The sequence below is a fragment of the Pieris brassicae genome, unplaced genomic scaffold, assembly GCF_905147105.1.
Source record: "Pieris brassicae unplaced genomic scaffold, ilPieBrab1.1, whole genome shotgun sequence".
In the NCBI taxonomy this organism is placed as follows: domain Eukaryota; kingdom Metazoa; phylum Arthropoda; class Insecta; order Lepidoptera; family Pieridae; genus Pieris; species Pieris brassicae.
Window position 1 is genome coordinate 1 of NW_025576246.1, and position 19,320 is coordinate 19,320.

General features: G+C 36.9%; 3 long non-coding RNA genes across 5 annotated transcripts; 1 reads left to right on the forward strand and 2 right to left on the reverse strand.

Annotated features, from left to right (window-relative positions):
* Positions 1–5,385: 5,385 nt before the first annotated feature.
* On the reverse strand, positions 5,386–6,729 carry LOC123719892. The gene is made up of 3 exons (XR_006755993.1): positions 6,705–6,729; positions 6,077–6,259; positions 5,386–5,640 (listed from the first exon to the last, which is right to left on the reverse strand). It is a non-coding gene; the product is annotated as an uncharacterized LOC123719892 (long non-coding RNA).
* Positions 6,730–7,203: 474 nt separating this feature from the next.
* Positions 7,204–10,448, forward strand: LOC123719891. 3 transcript variants are annotated; one of them, XR_006755990.1, is made up of 4 exons: positions 7,204–7,690; positions 8,080–8,216; positions 8,366–8,490; positions 10,344–10,448. It is a non-coding gene; the product is annotated as an uncharacterized LOC123719891 (long non-coding RNA). The 3 variants fall into 3 exon arrangements; XR_006755991.1 differs by having other exon boundaries at positions 8,366–8,464; XR_006755992.1 differs by lacking the exon at positions 8,366–8,490.
* Positions 10,449–10,854: 406 nt separating this feature from the next.
* LOC123719893 lies at positions 10,855–12,343 on the reverse strand. The gene is made up of 3 exons (XR_006755994.1): positions 11,597–12,343; positions 11,142–11,516; positions 10,855–10,914 (listed from the first exon to the last, which is right to left on the reverse strand). It is a non-coding gene; the product is annotated as an uncharacterized LOC123719893 (long non-coding RNA).
* Between the last annotated feature and the right edge of the window lie 6,977 nt (positions 12,344–19,320).

A 19,320-nucleotide genomic window follows, 5' to 3' on the forward strand; every position in this document is an offset into this window, starting at 1 on the left:
AACGATTAACTAAATCATGGGAGTTACACTCCGAGAGCATAGCCAGACGCAGGCACTCTCTTCTACATACAGTTATTCGTTTCATAACGATTAACTAAATCATGGGAGTTACACTCCGAGAGCATAGCCAGACGCAGGCACTCTCTTCTACATACAGTTATTCGTTTCATAACGATTAACTAAATCATGGGAGTTACACTCCGAGAGCATAGCCAGACGCAGGCACTCTCTTCAACATACAGTTATTCGTTTCATAACGATTAACTAAATCATGGGAGTTACACTCCGAGAGCATAGCCAGACGCAGGCACTCTCTTCAACATACAGTTATTCGTTTCATAACGATTAACTAAATCATGGGAGTTACACTCCGAGAGCATAGCCAGACGCAGGCACTCTCTTCAACATACAGTTATTCGTTTCATAACGATTAACTAAATCATGGGAGTTACACTCCGAGAGCATAGCCAGACGCAGGCACTCTCTTCAACATACAGTTATTCGTTTCATAACGATTAACTAAATCATGGGAGTTACACTCCGAGAGCATAGCCAGACGCAGGCACTCTCTTCAACATACAGTTATTCGTTTCATAACGATTAACTAAATCATGGGAGTTACACTCCGAGAGCATAGCCAGACGCAGGCACTCTCTTCAACATACAGTTATTCGTTTCATAACGATTAACTAAATCATGGGAGTTACACTCCGAGAGCATAGCCAGACGCAGGCACTCTCTTCAACATACAGTTATTCGTTTCATAACGATTAACTAAATCATGGGAGTTACACTCCGAGAGCATAGCCAGACGCAGGCACTCTCTTCAACATACAGTTATTCGTTTCATAACGATTAACTAAATCATGGGAGTTACACTCCGAGAGCATAGCCAGACGCAGGCACTCTCTTCAACATACAGTTATTCGTTTCATAACGATTAACTAAATCATGGGAGTTACACTCCGAGAGCATAGCCAGACGCAGGCACTCTCTTCAACATACAGTTATTCGTTTCATAACGATTAACTAAATCATGGGAGTTACACTCCGAGAGCATAGCCAGACGCAGGCACTCTCTTCAACATACAGTTATTCGTTTCATAACGATTAACTAAATCATGGGAGTTACACTCCGAGAGCATAGCCAGACGCAGGCACTCTCTTCAACATACAGTTATTCGTTTCATAACGATTAACTAAATCATGGGAGTTACACTCCGAGAGCATAGCCAGACGCAGGCACTCTCTTCTAAATACAGTTATTCGTTTCATAACGATTAACTAAATCATGGGAGTTACACTCCGAGAGCATAGCCAGACGCAGGCACTCTCTTCTACATACAGTTATTCGTTTCATAACGATTAACTAAATCATGGGAGTTACACTCCGAGAGCATAGCCAGACGCAGGCACTCTCTTCAACATACAGTTATTCGTTTCATAACGATTAACTAAATCATGGGAGTTACACTCCGAGAGCATAGCCAGACGCAGGCACTCTCTTCTACATACAGTTATTCGTTTCATAACGATTAACTAAATCATGGGAGTTACACTCCGAGAGCATAGCCAGACGCAGGCACTCTCTTCAACATACAGTTATTCGTTTCATAACGATTAACTAAATCATGGGAGTTACACTCCGAGAGCATAGCCAGACGCAGGCACTCTCTTCAACATACAGTTATTCGTTTCATAACGATTAACTAAATCATGGGAGTTACACTCCGAGAGCATAGCCAGACGCAGGCACTCTCTTCTACATACAGTTATTCGTTTCATAACGATTAACTAAATCATGGGAGTTACACTCCGAGAGCATAGCCAGACGCAGGCACTCTCTTCTACATACAGTTATTCGTTTCATAACGATTAACTAAATCATGGGAGTTACACTCCGAGAGCATAGCCAGACGCAGGCACTCTCTTCAACATACAGTTATTCGTTTCATAACGATTAACTAAATCATGGGAGTTACACTCCGAGAGCATAGCCAGACGCAGGCACTCTCTTCAACATACAGTTATTCGTTTCATAACGATTAACTAAATCATGGGAGTTACACTCCGAGAGCATAGCCAGACGCAGGCACTCTCTTCAACATACAGTTATTCGTTTCATAACGATTAACTAAATCATGGGAGTTACACTCCGAGAGCATAGCCAGACGCAGGCACTCTCTTCAACATACAGTTATTCGTTTCATAACGATTAACTAAATCATGGGAGTTACACTCCGAGAGCATAGCCAGACGCAGGCACTCTCTTCTACATACAGTTATTCGTTTCATAACGATTAACTAAATCATGGGAGTTACACTCCGAGAGCATAGCCAGACGCAGGCACTCTCTTCAACATACAGTTATTCGTTTCATAACGATTAACTAAATCATGGGAGTTACACTCCGAGAGCATAGCCAGACGCAGGCACTCTCTTCAACATACAGTTATTCGTTTCATAACGATTAACTAAATCATGGGAGTTACACTCCGAGAGCATAGCCAGACGCAGGCACTCTCTTCAACATACAGTTATTCGTTTCATAACGATTAACTAAATCATGGGAGTTACACTCCGAGAGCATAGCCAGACGCAGGCACTCTCTTCAACATACAGTTATTCGTTTCATAACGATTAACTAAATCATGGGAGTTACACTCCGAGAGCATAGCCAGACGCAGGCACTCTCTTCAACATACAGTTATTCGTTTCATAACGATTAACTAAATCATGGGAGTTACACTCCGAGAGCATAGCCAGACGCAGGCACTCTCTTCAACATACAGTTATTCGTTTCATAACGATTAACTAAATCATGGGAGTTACACTCCGAGAGCATAGCCAGACGCAGGCACTCTCTTCTACATACAGTTATTCGTTTCATAACGATTAACTAAATCATGGGAGTTACACTCCGAGAGCATAGCCAGACGCAGGCACTCTCTTCAACATACAGTTATTCGTTTCATAACGATTAACTAAATCATGGGAGTTACACTCCGAGAGCATAGCCAGACGCAGGCACTCTCTTCTACATACAGTTATTCGTTTCATAACGATTAACTAAATCATGGGAGTTACACTCCGAGAGCATAGCCAGACGCAGGCACTCTCTTCTACATACAGTTATTCGTTTCATAACGATTAACTAAATCATGGGAGTTACACTCCGAGAGCATAGCCAGACGCAGGCACTCTCTTCAACATACAGTTATTCGTTTCATAACGATTAACTAAATCATGGGAGTTACACTCCGAGAGCATAGCCAGACGCAGGCACTCTCTTCAACATACAGTTATTCGTTTCATAACGATTAACTAAATCATGGGAGTTACACTCCGAGAGCATAGCCAGACGCAGGCACTCTCTTCTACATACAGTTATTCGTTTCATAACGATTAACTAAATCATGGGAGTTACACTCCGAGAGCATAGCCAGACGCAGGCACTCTCTTCAACATACAGTTATTCGTTTCATAACGATTAACTAAATCATGGGAGTTACACTCCGAGAGCATAGCCAGACGCAGGCACTCTCTTCTACATACAGTTATTCGTTTCATAACGATTAACTAAATCATGGGAGTTACACTCCGAGAGCATAGCCAGACGCAGGCACTCTCTTCAACATACAGTTATTCGTTTCATAACGATTAACTAAATCATGGGAGTTACACTCCGAGAGCATAGCCAGACGCAGGCACTCTCTTCAACATACAGTTATTCGTTTCATAACGATTAACTAAATCATGGGAGTTACACTCCGAGAGCATAGCCAGACGCAGGCACTCTCTTCTACATACAGTTATTCGTTTCATAACGATTAACTAAATCATGGGAGTTACACTCCGAGAGCATAGCCAGACGCAGGCACTCTCTTCAACATACAGTTATTCGTTTCATAACGATTAACTAAATCATGGGAGTTACACTCCGAGAGCATAGCCAGACGCAGGCACTCTCTTCAACATACAGTTATTCGTTTCATAACGATTAACTAAATCATGGGAGTTACACTCCGAGAGCATAGCCAGACGCAGGCACTCTCTTCTACATACAGTTATTCGTTTCATAACGATTAACTAAATCATGGGAGTTACACTCCGAGAGCATAGCCAGACGCAGGCACTCTCTTCTACATACAGTTATTCGTTTCATAACGATTAACTAAATCATGGGAGTTACACTCCGAGAGCATAGCCAGACGCAGGCACTCTCTTCAACATACAGTTATTCGTTTCATAACGATTAACTAAATCATGGGAGTTACACTCCGAGAGCATAGCCAGACGCAGGCACTCTCTTCTACATACAGTTATTCGTTTCATAACGATTAACTAAATCATGGGAGTTACACTCCGAGAGCATAGCCAGACGCAGGCACTCTCTTCTACGTACAGTTATTCGTTTCATAACGATTAACTAAATCATGGGAGTTACACTCCGAGAGCATAGCCAGACGCAGGCACTCTCTTCAACATACAGTTATTCGTTTCATAACGATTAACTAAATCATGGGAGTTACACTCCGAGAGCATAGCCAGACGCAGGCACTCTCTTCAACATACAGTTATTCGTTTCATAACGATTAACTAAATCATGGGAGTTACACTCCGAGAGCATAGCCAGACGCAGGCACTCTCTTCAACATACAGTTATTCGTTTCATAACGATTAACTAAATCATGGGAGTTACACTCCGAGAGCATAGCCAGACGCAGGCACTCTCTTCTTCATACAGTTATTCGTTTCATAACGATTAACTAAATCATGGGAGTTACACTCCGAGAGCATAGCCAGACGCAGGCACTCTCTTCAACATACAGTTATTCGTTTCATAACGATTAACTAAATCATGGGAGTTACACTCCGAGAGCATAGCCAGACGCAGGCACTCTCTTCTACATACAGTTATTCGTTTCATAACGATTAACTAAATCATGGGAGTTACACTCCGAGAGCATAGCCAGACGCAGGCACTCTCTTCTACATACAGTTATTCGTTTCATAACGATTAACTAAATCATGGGAGTTACACTCCGAGAGCATAGCCAGACGCAGGCACTCTCTTCTACATACAGTTATTCGTTTCATAACGATTAACTAAATCATGGGAGTTACACTCCGAGAGCATAGCCAGACGCAGGCACTCTCTTCTACATACAGTTATTCGTTTCATAACGATTAACTAAATCATGGGAGTTACACTCCGAGAGCATAGCCAGACGCAGGCACTCTCTTCAACATACAGTTATTCGTTTCATAACGATTAACTTAATCATGGGAGTTACACCCCGAGAGCATAGCCAGACGTAGGCGTAGCTGAGTCGGCGATGCCACTTAAATTCCCTGGGAGGTTGGAGGTTCCATCTGGCTGTTACAGGGATATTCAGTTGCGCAGCTAGGTTTAGTGTCTTCGAAGAATAATAATTTCAGCGTATTAAAAACGCTGCTACTAATTGCCTAAGCTAGTTTTTAATTGGACCGACGTGGGGTTTGGATCACATCCACAATTACAGATGTCAAGTATTATTATAATAAGTGTTTATACCTCTTTCCTGTCGGTCGAATCTCCGTTCAGTCGAAAAGCTTGTCCAGCGACAGTTGTTCCAGGGGCGTCTTGTCATCATTCATCTGAAGGTAAAATAAATTATATAATTACTAGCTGCCATAGAATGTGGTTTTAGATTTGAATTTGATTTACACTTCGGTCTAAGTAACACGTGGTTGGCTAACACCAAAAATTAAAAAAGTTCATACTTTAGCCTCAATAACACGTGGTAATCATGATATTGAATTGTAGCTTATATGACACGTTTGTCGGTTTACCATAGCAGTGCCATCTATTGATCACTTACTCAATTCAGTCGAATAATTGTGACTGTCAATTAATTATAGACAAATAATTTGCAATAAAATAAAATTGCGACTATAATTAAAGATCTAAGCTACCCTATCTCTTAAGTTGGACCAGACCGCTCACGGTGTGCCAATTTAATTTAAAATCGGTTAAGTAGTTTAGGAGGCCATCGCGGACGGAAGTACTTTTCAATAAAATTTTGAAACTTACTTTGGCAAATATTCCAACTGCAACCGAATGGCTTAAAATTTGATCTGCTAGGCGCTCTTTGATTTTCTGTTTGCCATTCTGTACTGGTTGTAAGTGGTGCTGGGTTAAAGCTGGAGCAAACACGGTTGGGATTCTCGCGATCTTTATTATAAAACTCCTCTATGTGGCTCCACTTTACTGTACCTGCAATGGAAGGTTATGATCTTATTCTCAAAACAATTTTAACCAATCACAGGTCAAGCGGCAATAAGAAAATAAATATGGTACAGCAGAGGTACATCAATTATTAGTTATTTTAATTAGGCAATAAGGCAATACTAACAACTACTTGATGCAGGGAAATAATTGCCAAAGGCCACTAGCGGATAAATAAGTCAATGGATGGTCATGGTTCAATGGATAAATAAGTCATAAAAAAGTTTTAATATCTTTCCGCTGTTCAATTAATTAAATTATTATACCAACCTATGTTTAGTTTTCTGTTTATTTGTATATCTAGTGTAAATTGGAAATACCGTTTAAAAAAAAATTAAATCTTTAAACATGCACTCAAGCAAACAAGCCAATGTAAATTTGTAAAAATTAATATTCAACCACATTTTGTATAATATTCTAAAGAAGTGGTTACCTCCTCGACAAGAGCTGCTGACTTGGACTACAATGTTTGTTTTTTAATTGGTCTATATCCTCCTCTATTCACTCTTAATCTAACTTGTTAAGTCTTTTCCTATCGCTGCTGGTAAATGAAGATTCATTCAAATGATTTTCACATAGTATCCTATGCTGGGCATTCACTGTTTTTAATGATTCAATGGATGTCCCATCACCATTAGGAAAACAAAATTTAGCCCAAACTTTAACACTAAAAATAAAGTTTTCATTAGACATAGTTAATAGTGAAGCTGTTTTGGATAATCTTTCCAATATGGACCGTCGATTTAAATGACCATTTTTTTGTAGATAGTACTCACTAAAAGAAAGAGTTTTGCAAAGATTTAGGTTGCGCAAACTTACGGTTCATGAGATACATTTATTAAAACTTTTCACACAAATTGGTAAGTAACAACACGCAATTACAAAATATATTTGACAAATAATTGATGTCAAACGTCAATCACTTAGTGTAGGGTTCCGAAAATTTTCAAAGTATCGATACTACTCTGGTATCGACATTAAACTTTCTAATATGGATCATCGGTTTAAATGCCCATATTTGTTTTGTAGATAGTACAAAAGTTATTGAAAATATCGATACTACTCGGGTATCGATACTTTTTGGTGATCACTAAATTTGTTTTTAAGCCATTCATTTTGTTTAATGGCGTCCAGTCATCGTTTGTCACCCTTGCAGTAGAAATCGTTTTACGTACTCCTATAAACTTACAACGTTTGACTACCATGGCGTCTCCGAAGCCCATTGTTTGAAGAGTTAAGTGAAGTGCAAGTGTTGGACTCAAATTAGCCGCTTGTCACGGCCTCCTCTTCTGCGCCGATCCTTGACGAACCGGTTGCTGGTCCTAGTGGGCTGACTAGTCCTGGCGAGGAATTTGCTGCGATGCCCAGACTTACTAGGTCATCTGGCAGAAGGCTTAATCCTTACTCGGATGAGTTAAAGTAAGTTTTGATTTATGTTATTTCAGGTCAGGTTATAAAATAATAAATCATTAGTAAAAAAAAAAAAAAATTGCTTACTGGAATTTTGAAAAAGTTGGATTGCATAAGGTCTGTTGTGGATTTTAAAATGAAATTTATAGCTGAAAATTTTTTTTTCATTGTTTGTAACTTTCTGTATTATCTAATTCTGTATTATCCTGTACTTTTTTAATATCAAAAAAGTACCCAAAACCGAATCAGAGCACCCCACTATCCACATGGTCTTGTCTGCCCTACCCCTAGAGTATATATAAAAGCTCCGAAGTAGCCGTCAACCCCCTCCCCGCCCCTCTAAAACCTCAAATATCGACGGTCCATATTGGAAAGATTAACCGATCTACTTACTTCAGAGGCCCATTCTCGGACGGAAGAGGGAACCTATGCAAGGATAAGGAAGAATCTTCTTTTGATGGTATACCGCATTTTGAGTATTTTCCCTACCATGTTTTGGCAAAGTACAACACAAAATCGTCAATATGACTTACCTGTAAGTGAAGTTTTATTATACATTGAGCTTTGAGACTTTAATACTACCCTCAGTTTTCATTTGATTGAAATTGTAACTACACGTGTGTAAATCCAGTTGTAATGTATCCTCGAACGAAGGCGTACATAACCAAAAGCGTCGCGTAACAGGTAACGCACGGCCGCCGCCCTAACGACCACTTGTCGCTGGATGAGACAATGAACTGCTGCAGGTATCGGGAGAAGATCCATCAAAGTCTAATACTCCAGGTGAAGACATACAGTTTGATCTTGCAGTAAGCTTACACTTTACAACTTTTATCTAAGTATTCTAATCAATGCACCCAATTTGAACCCAGAGGAAAAGACCGCAATCTCAAACAGGATTAATATAGGACGCAGGTTTCAAATGAAACCAAATGCTACAGCTACTTCTTGTTTAGCAGAGGCCACTCACAGTGTTCTTGTCTGCGGAAACAAGAAATATGTACCTATTAAAATTACTTATGGATGCGGATTCCAATGTGACACACAATACCAAGACTCAGTCACACGACACAACTTTATTCTATATAGCCTTAAAAAATCTAAAAGAACAACTTCAAGGAACATAGGTATACAAGTACCTATTCAGTAAGCGATTAGTTGACTACAAGCTCGCATCAAAATCAGAAAAGGACAAAGAAGGTCAAAAAGAATTTAATCATAGGCAAAAGGGGAATCCAGGATGAAGGAGCTTGCTCACAGCCTACTATAGGCAGTCGCGTCCAGCGCCGCGCGCGCCACCTCGCGCTCACTGGTAGTTTATCAAAGAATGTTATTCACTTATTACTTGTGATACAACTCTATTATCGTGGATAAAAGGTTATAAAATACCTTTTTCTTGGTCAGCGATGTTCCTAAAAGTAAACTATATTCAGAGACTGAACAAAGCAAATTCGAACAATCTATAAATTACAACAAAAACACTCCCGCACAAGGCGTTAACCGACAGATAACCGTTTGGCACCGTTAGGTGGCTATCTGAGGGCCGCAGGTAAACCCGCGTTCATAAATTGAAGCGAAGCGACCAATGAGAGGGCGGCAGGCAGCAAGGCAGCGATCGGACTGACCAATGAGAGGGCAGCAGGCAGCAAGGCAGCGGTCGGACAGCGCGTGCGCACTGGCAAGCGGCGATGACTCACACGGAGCGAGCGAGATGGCACTACAGCACTGATGACTGGAGCAGACATCCGCACGGGTCGGCGGTCGGAAGCGAAAGTGGCCCCTGCGCATGTGTCACAACCTCTTTTATAATCACAACTCCCTCCTCCGACTCGACCATCCCACTTCGGGAAAATGGTCGAGTCAATTCGTAACAACTCGTAAACAACCGAACGAGTCAAATGAGTAACTATTGCACATGCGCACTTGTAGCAAGATTCTTAAGAATATGTTTCATAAAAATGTTTAGAATTTAGAATAATTAAATTAATATTAGAAGCTAACACAAGAAATATTAAGTTTATGTCCTCCAGCTACACTGAATGTTTACAAAATATTCAGGACGCTAGAACACTTCTTGAAGCTAAAGGATTTATTGTAAATACTGAAAAGAGTAATGAAATTCTTGTAAATTCTTGGGTATATAATAAAATGTAGAACTTAAATCTGTTAATATGATAATAATAAACAAATTTTTCAAAATCTCGCACAATTAGATGGCTTACGTGCCTACCTCTGCCTGTCCAGCAGCAGAATATGGCTGGTTTTACACGAAGGGTCTAGAGAGTAAATATTTTAACCATCGATAGTTTTACCGGACTTACAATGGTATCGTGCGTCAGACCAACCTATAAATTAAATTAAATCGGTTGACTTTTGTTAAGAAATGTATAGTGATTCAATTCAATTTCCTCATCTTACTAAAATTACTAAAGAACTTTGGCGATGGGGCGAAGGCTTACACGGTTTCCTGGTCAATTTATTTAATGGCTTTCCATCGTTTGCTATCATATTTAAAACGTTAGGAAAAATTATTAACGGCAATGAGTTTGGCATCATATTTGTTTTCCTGTGGACTACTCGAACGTGGTGACCGCTTTTCAGAAGGCTCTTAGTTTCGGGAACCATAATTTTCTAACCTAATGAAACTTATCTCTCATTCCAGCAACCGAGAAGAGTGCCTTTGTCATCAGTGTCATCTATAATATAAAAAATGAATCGCAGAATGTGTAGGTAAGCGCATAACTATACAAAGCCTGAACCAATTGTACCAGTTCTGTTTTTTTAATGTTCGTTGAAGTTGAAGTTGATGGTTTTAACATTTTCATTGGTTTACATTTATAACATTTGTTTATAACATTGGATTACATATTAGTAATATATAAGAGTATAATGAAATAAATTTTATATTATGTTATGTTTTATTTATTTTTCCTAATATTTCATTACATTACATGGTTATGATAAATAATAATTTAATTTTATAGGTAGATTAACGACATAACTTATTAAAATTTTAACTAACTTTCTTCTAAGAAAAATAAGTACTAGTATTTTATATGTACAAAAGGACATTTAAATACAACATGTTTGTTTCTGCTAGAATTAAGAAGAATATATTAATTTTCCAAAATAATAAATAAAGCTTGTTCTTTCAGTTACGTCTTGATTTCCTTCATTAACTTCTTGACTTGAAACTGTATCAAGTGTTGGAACTAAAACTTCTGCCGGTATATCTACAAATTATAATCCTTACAAATATTTTGCATAACAGCTGTGGCAATAACAATAGCTTGAACTTAAGCTAGTAATAAATACAATGTTAAAGCGACATTTCCATACTTCAAATTTTCCGAAAAAGACAAATATTTTAACCTTACATCATGTTTCATTTGGGTCACATATCTTGCAACTTTTTGACATAGTATAATTATTAATACTCTAAATTATACTATATATTTACCTCTCTATAGTATTCCTATTCTTAATGTGTACTTCATCATATCTCTGGTCAGTCAGAGAAATGGTGTTAATGAATAAGGTATATTTGAGTAAGCACTATTAACAACCATCCAGTGATTTCTCAGTAGACCTGTACGATATTAAGCTATAAACAAATATACCTGTTAATTTAGTTGGCACATTTATCAAGTTCTACCTTCTTATCAATAAATTTGAATTAACTTGTAGAACTGAGTTTACAAAAGTTGTTGCATCATGAGCGGCACCAGGCCATGGGGAACAACATTAATATATTTTATTTCTGCATCACACACAGCTTGTACATTTAAAGAGAAATATCCTTTTCAATTACGATATTATTCACCAATTACGTCACCTAAAGAAAATAATGCTGCTTAAAATTATTACAACTTCATACTATAATGTACAATGTTAAATAATATATAAATTACTTACATGATGATTGAATTCGTAAATGTGGCATAACAAAAAACCACAAATAAAATATTTAAATTTTTTTGGTTCAACAGTTTATGTGCATGATAAGTTATATAAGACAAAATTCGATGTTAAGTCATGGAAAGGTATTCTTGTGGGATACGAACCAAACGGTTATAAAGTTTGGAATCCTAAATGCGAAAAATTTATTACTGTCAGAGATGTCATAGTAGATGAGACAAATTACTTCAATCCAGGCCTGCGTTGCGACCTGAAGAGAATATAGTAAATTCTCATGATAATGTTAACATTGACAACATTTCAAAGTCAATAAAGTCTCAAAAAACTGACAGATATAAATCAGATACCTGTAAATCTGATGATTATGAAGTTCCTCAGAAAATTCGCAAAACTAACCATGACATCGTCGAATTTGAACAACCAAATGCACATTCTGATGATCTTTCAGTGGTCGTAAATAATGAGGACACAACCAGTTGTATTGAACCACGTAGGAGTGATAGGCTTAAAGTCGTCCCCCTATTTCTTATAAAGAAATCGATGATAACCTTATGTGTGCTAGTTCAATTTTGTGTAAAATACCAAATTCGTTTCAAGAGATTAAAACACGAGACGATAGAGTTCATTGGGAAGGTGCAATTAAATTCTCTATTTTTAAATAAAACATGGACTTTAGTACCACGGCCAGATAACAAAAATATTATAGATTGCAAATGGATGTTTAATATAAAAAATGATGAATTCGGAAAGCCTTTACGCTATAAAGCTCGACTCGTTGCTAGGGCTTTTAGCCAGGAATATCTCATAGACTATAATGAGACTTTTGCACCTGTTGCAAGAATAGCTAGTTTTAGATTTATTATTGCTTTTGCTAATCAATATAATTTACTTGTACATCACATGGACGTAAAAACTGCATTTCTAAATGGGGTACTACAGGAAGAAATATATATGAAAGTTCCAGAAGGGGTGTCTTGCAAAAATGGTTATGTGTGTAAATTAAATAAAGCATTATATGGGCTAAAGCAAGCCGCTAGATACTGGTTTGAAATTTTTGAACAGTCTCTTAGGCGGGAGGGTTTTCAGAATTCATCAGTAGATAGATGTATTTATATACTAAATAAAGGAGATATACAGAAAAATATATATGTGGTACTTTATGTTGATGATTTGGTAATAGTGAGTGCTAATGTAAATACAATAAACAGTTTTAAAATATATTTAATGAGTAAATTTAAAATGACAGATTTACATGAAATTAAATTATTTCTTGGAATTAAAATAACTCGTTGCGATGATATGATAATGTTAGATCAAAGTGCTTATATTAAAACAGTTTTAAATAAATTTTGCATGCAGGATTGCAACAAAAACCTGCAACTACTCCTATGGATAGTAAACTCAATTATGAAGCACTATACTCAGAAAAAATTACACTGCTCCATGTCGCAATTTAATTGGTTGTCTAATGTATATAATGCTATGTACTCGACCTGACTTAAGCACTAGCGTTAATATATTAAGTAGGTACACAAATTAAAATAATAAAGAATTGTGGCAATGCCTCAAAAAAGTGCTTAGATATTTAAAAGGCACAACTGATTTTAAATTATGTTATAAAAGGTGTGAATATAATAACATCTTAACTGGGTATGTGGACTCCGATTGGGGAGGTAATGATGTAAAGAGTACAACCGGGTATATATTTAAATTGTTTGAACATTGTTCAATAACCTGGACAACAAAGAAACAATAGTCAGTAGCAGCCTCCTCCACAGCGGCTGAGTATATGGCCTTATATGAAGCCTTTATGGCTTAAATCTTTGGTAAGGAGTATTCATATTGATATATCCACTCCTATTGTAATATATGAAGACAATTAACTGACAGACAGACATTTTTCTAGGGAACAAATAGAGAAAAATGTAATAAAGCTAAAATACATTCCCACAGGTCAACAACCTGCAGATGCGTTAACAAAACCATTACCAGCGGTTACGTTTCATGAAATGAGGAGAAACATGGGTTTACAATTATAATATTTAATGAGTTGGCTATTATTTGTTATTAATTTAATTATTCTGTTATATTCATTGTGTTCTGATAATTATATGTAATGTATATAATGTATCGAATTTAAGATGATGAAATGATCTGATAAGGTTTTTCTGGGTTTTCCCTTATCCGAGCAACAAATGTTGGATCATTATTTTTGTATTTTCCCAGACTCGCTTGGAAGTTATATAGTTCTGTTTAGGCATTTGATTTGTACAAGAATTAATTTTTGAGGGGGCATGTTGATTTATTTGAGTAATATTGCAAAAATTAATCATTGTATTGACTTTTTCCTGTCATTTGAATGAGCGATCGAGCCGCCATCTTGTCGAGGCGCCAAATTGTCTTTACCTCACTCTGCTCCAGGTCATTTCTGTTTCATTCCAATGTGTATCGTGGTAGGAAGCAGACATATCACTTCCAAGTTAAACAGTAAATATATTTCTTTATTACGGATACTGTGTGTATAATTATCGTGCCCTAACAAGAATTACAACAGTTCTTAACTGATACCGCCGTTACTGCACACTCGCAATGTTCGCGAGTGTGTTGCAGGCCTTTTAAGAATTTTTAAACTTAAAAATTGTAATTTATAGTAAACTGAAATATTAAAAAGATTATTACTTATTACTGTTTTTCTTGGAACAGGTGGTAAACGAACAGATTGTCCGTGGACAATCTTAATGTCAAGTTCGCGAGTGCGTTGCCGGCCTATTAAGAATTTGTATGACTTATTTGAAGATAAATATTATAAATAGCAAAATATAGATGTACCTACTACTAGCGACATCTTGTACCAGAGTGTCATCAAATGTTGTCTATGAGATTCTTTACTTTTGTATTTAGAAAATAAAGTTCAGTTCTTTTCCGGTACTCGCTCAGTCACGTTGTTTTATTACAGGTTATGGGCCCAGGCCGCTCCTGGCTCATAAAAAGTACTTAGTTCTCGCGACAGTATAATTATTGATTATCAGGACATTATCGATAATAATAATTCGTGGCAGAATAGGACTAAGTGTGTTGAGTTGTGCAGATTTATTGTGTCGCGTCAGGCATCAGTAATGGCGTCCAGTTCGAACTATCACATTAGTGTGCCGAAACTGCAAGGGCGTGAAAATTACAGTGAATGGTGTTTCGCAGCAGAAAATTTCCTTGTCTTAGAGGGAATGGTTGGGTGTATCAAACCTGAGCCCAACGTTGCTCCAGCAGCTGCAGACGATGCGAGAACAAAAGCGAAGTTGATTCTAACAATTGACCCGGCTCTTTATGTTCATATAAAGAATGTAGCAACATCGAAAGAATTGTGGGATAAATTGAAGATGTTATTCGATGACTCGGGATTTACAAGAAAAATAAGTCTTCTGAGGAATTTAATTTCTATTCGATTAGAAAATTGCACTTCGATGACGTCATATGTAACACAAATTGTTGAAGCTGGTCAGAAATTACAAGGTACGGGTTTTGGCATAAGTGATGAGTGGATCGGATCTATCATGTTGGCTGGATTATCTGAAAAATATATGCCCATGATAATGGCAATCGAGCATTCGGGCATGATAATCACAACCGACGCCATTAAAGGGAAATTGATGGACATTGAACCGGAAGACAGTGATGCCAACAATGCGTTTGCTTGTTTCCGCAAGAATCAAAAATCAAAGAGTGTAAAGAGTACACAGTCTATGTACAAGAAAGATGGTGAGAATGGGCTTAAAGGTCTCGTTACCAGGCCATAAAATTATTAAAAAAAAAAAAAAAAAAAATGGTGAGAATGAACGAATGTCGACATCTGTCAAAGAAAAACAATACGTCAAATGTTATAATTGTAAACAACATGGCCACTTACTTCAATCTCTATCCTTCTATCTAATATAAATATTGATGTATATAGAATTTTAGCCAGTTTCATTTTTCATAACAATATAAAATTATAATCATTTATGTACTTATTATATACCTAATTTATCTGATCCTTTTCAAAATTCCGATCCAATTTCCAAACCAATAAAATAAATCTAATAACACACTTCCTAACTTTTTTGCATGGCTGACGCACAAACCGTGCAGGCCAAGAAAGGGATAAAAAAAAAAAAAAAAAAAACATGGCCACTACCGTAATCAATGCACTTATAAAGATAAATCTTATAAGAATTCTGAAAATAAATCGTCAAAAACAAGTAATGCATTCAGTGCCGTGTTTTTTAGCAGAATATTTGACAAGAGTGACTGGTATGTCGACTCTGGGTCAAGTTCGCATTTGACAAGCAATAAAGATTGGATGGTCGACGAATGTTATTCTGGGTTCACCAAGGAAATCATGGTTGCTAACCAGAATAAAATCCCAGTGTTGTGTTGTGGAAAAGTAAACATAACAACATCAACTGAAGGATGTGACTTTAACATAACTGTTGAAAAAGTGTTGTGTGTGCCCAAATTATCTACCAACTTATTGTCAGTAAGCCAACTGATATGGCAGGGTAACAAGGTGTATTTTACAAGCGATGGATGCGAGATATTTAATAAACAGGACACTCTAGTAGCGACTGCATCACTTATAAATGGAGTTTATAAACTACATACTTCATCTTGTTTGGTGGCAGCAACAGCAGAGTCTCCAGAAGTTTGGCATCGTAGATTGGGACATGTCAACAGTGATAACATGAATAAAATGCAGGATGCTGTGGAGGGGGTCAAATTAACTGAGAAGGCCGACATCAACAAGTCCAACTGTATAGTGTGCTGTGAAGGAAAGCAAAGTCGGTTGCCCTTCGATAATAAAGGGAACAGGAGTACTAAGCTATTGGAAATAGTACACAGTGATATATGTGGCCCAATGGAGAATGTATCGCTAGGAGGATCAAGGTACTTTCTCATTTTTGTTGATGATCACAGCAGCATGACATATGTTTATTTTTTAAAAGGTAAAAATGAGACTTTACAATATTTTAAAGAATATAAAGCAAGAGTTGAGAATTCAACGTCAAATAAAATAAAAATACTTGTAAAATAAAAAGTGATAATGGCACAGAGTTCTGTAACAGAGATTTTGATAATTATTTGAAGAAACTGGGTATAATTCATCAAAGAACCAATCCCTATACTCCTGAGCAAAACGGGCTTTGTGAATGTATGAATAGGACTCTGATCGAGAAAGCAAGATGCCTTTTATTTGATGCAAGATTAGGCAAGGAATTTTGGGCTGAAGCCTAATGGCTTCAGCACACAGAGACAATAGACACAGCAGTCTATTTACAAAATAGAATTGTAAAAGGTGGATTGAACCACTGTACACCGTACAAGTTGTGGACAGGAGGCAAACCCAACCTCAGTCATTTAAGGATTTTTGGTAGTACTGTCATGAGACATATACCCAAGGAGAGAAGACATAAGTGGGACAAGAAATCAGAACAATGCATACTGGTTGGTTACCCTGAGGATGTCAAAGGGTATAGGTTATACAATCCTTCAACAAAGGCTATTATAACCAGTCGAGATGTTGTCTTCATAAATGAAAAGTTATCTCATCAAGAAAATATGATTGAAATGGAAGTGGTAGAAGACAAACCAGCAGAAAATAGTCCACATACATCTTCAGTGGGAGAGGTGTCAGACCATGATGGAGAGGATTCATTCATTTTAACGAATGACATGGATGAAACCTATGTACCAGAGGAGGAGTCCATGACATCTGAGGAAGAACAGCAACCAGAAACCACATCAAAGTCACAACGGGTGAGACAAAAACCAGAAAGGTTTGGATATATGTGCACAGAACAGTGTAATGAATATTTTAGTGATGAACTGACATTAGAAGAAGCACTAAGGGGACCAGAGAAGGAGCAATGGGAACAGGCAGTGAAAGAAGAGCTGAAAAGCTTTGAAGACAACAAAGCATGGGAAGTTGTTGATATTCCTGCAAGTGGCAATATAGTTAAGTGCAAGTGGGTTCTAAAAAAAAAGTGTCATAGTGAAAATAATGTCCGCTATCGAGCCAGACTTGTGGCTAAAGGGTGTAGTCAAAAATATGGTGTGGACTATAGTGAAACATTTTCTCCAGTAGTACGGCATACAACACTTAGGTTATTATTCGCATTATCAGTGCAGTTCAACCTAGAAGTAACACATCTTGATGTGAAAACTGCTTTCTTAAATGGAGATCTGTCTGAGACAATATATATGCAAAAGCCTTTAGGTTATGTCTGTCCAAATAATAAAGTTTTAAAATTGACCAAAGCTATATATGGTCTCAAACAGGCATCTCGTGCATGGCATAAGAAAGTGGATGGTTGCATGTTAGCTAATGGTTATATTAAGTCCCAAATAGAGTCATGTTTATATACAAAATTTGCTGGCAGCAGTAAAACCATCGTGACATTATATGTCGATGATTTCTTTGTATTCTCAAATGATAGAAATGAAACTAGTAATCTTAAGGATATGTTGAATAAGATTTTTGTATTAAAAGACTTGGGAATTGTAAAGGAATGTCTTGGCATGTCAGTTGTATTTGATAAACAAAATAATAATTGTACTGTGACTTTAAGTCAAGAAAAATATATTGATAGATTGTTGACTAAGTTCAATATGGTTGATTGTAACACTGTGAATACTCCAATGGAGGTCAACTTAAAATGTAAGAAGGAAAATGATTGTAGTAATCAAAATCCCTATCAGCAGCTTATCGGGAGCCTAATGTATTTGGTTGTGCTCACACGACCCGATATAGCTTATGCAGTGTCATATTTAAGTCAATTCAATAATTGTAATACTGAACAACAATGGGTTTATGCCAAAAGAATTTTAAGGTATTTGAAAGGGACAAAAGATTTAGGTTTAAAATATAGTAAGGGCAAAAATGCAAACATTGAAGGTTATGTTGATGCAGACTGGTGCAGTGATGTTAATGATAGGAAATCATATTCAGGATTTTGTTATACTTTGTCTGGGTCTGTTATATCTAGTAGAGTTGTAGTAAGCAAAAATGTATTACACTTTCTAGTACCGAATCTGAATATGTATCCATATCAGAAGCCTGCAAAGAGGCAGTTTATTTGAGAAATTTACAATTTGAACTTACTAAAAGTATGTATAAGATCATTTTATATAATGATAGTATGAGCGCACAGAAATTGTTGTTAAACCCTGTATTCCATAATAAAACGAAGCATATTGATGTCAGATATCATTATTGTAGAGAATTAATTAATGAAAACATTATAAGTGTTAATTATCTATGTACATCAAATATGCCTGCAGATTTGTTTACAAAAAGTCTCGCTGCTGTAAAACATTATAAACATTTGAATACTTTAGGTATTGTTAAAGTGTAATTGTTTCTTTTGTTTATATAGTATCTATATTTTGAGTGGGAGTATTATAAATAGCAAAATATAGATGTACCTACTACTAGCGACCTCTTGTACCAAAGTGTCATCAAATGTTGTCTATGTGATTTTTACTTTTGTCTTTAGAAAATAAAGTTCAGTTCTTTTCCGGTACTCGCTCAGTCACGTTGTTTTATTACAATAAATACAAATAAGAATATTATTTATTAGTATTTCTTATAGAACAGGTGTTAACGGGCAGGAGCCTTATATGTTTTTAACTGATACCGCCGTTAATGCACACTCTCAATGTTCGCGAGTGTGTTGCAGGCCTTTTAAGAA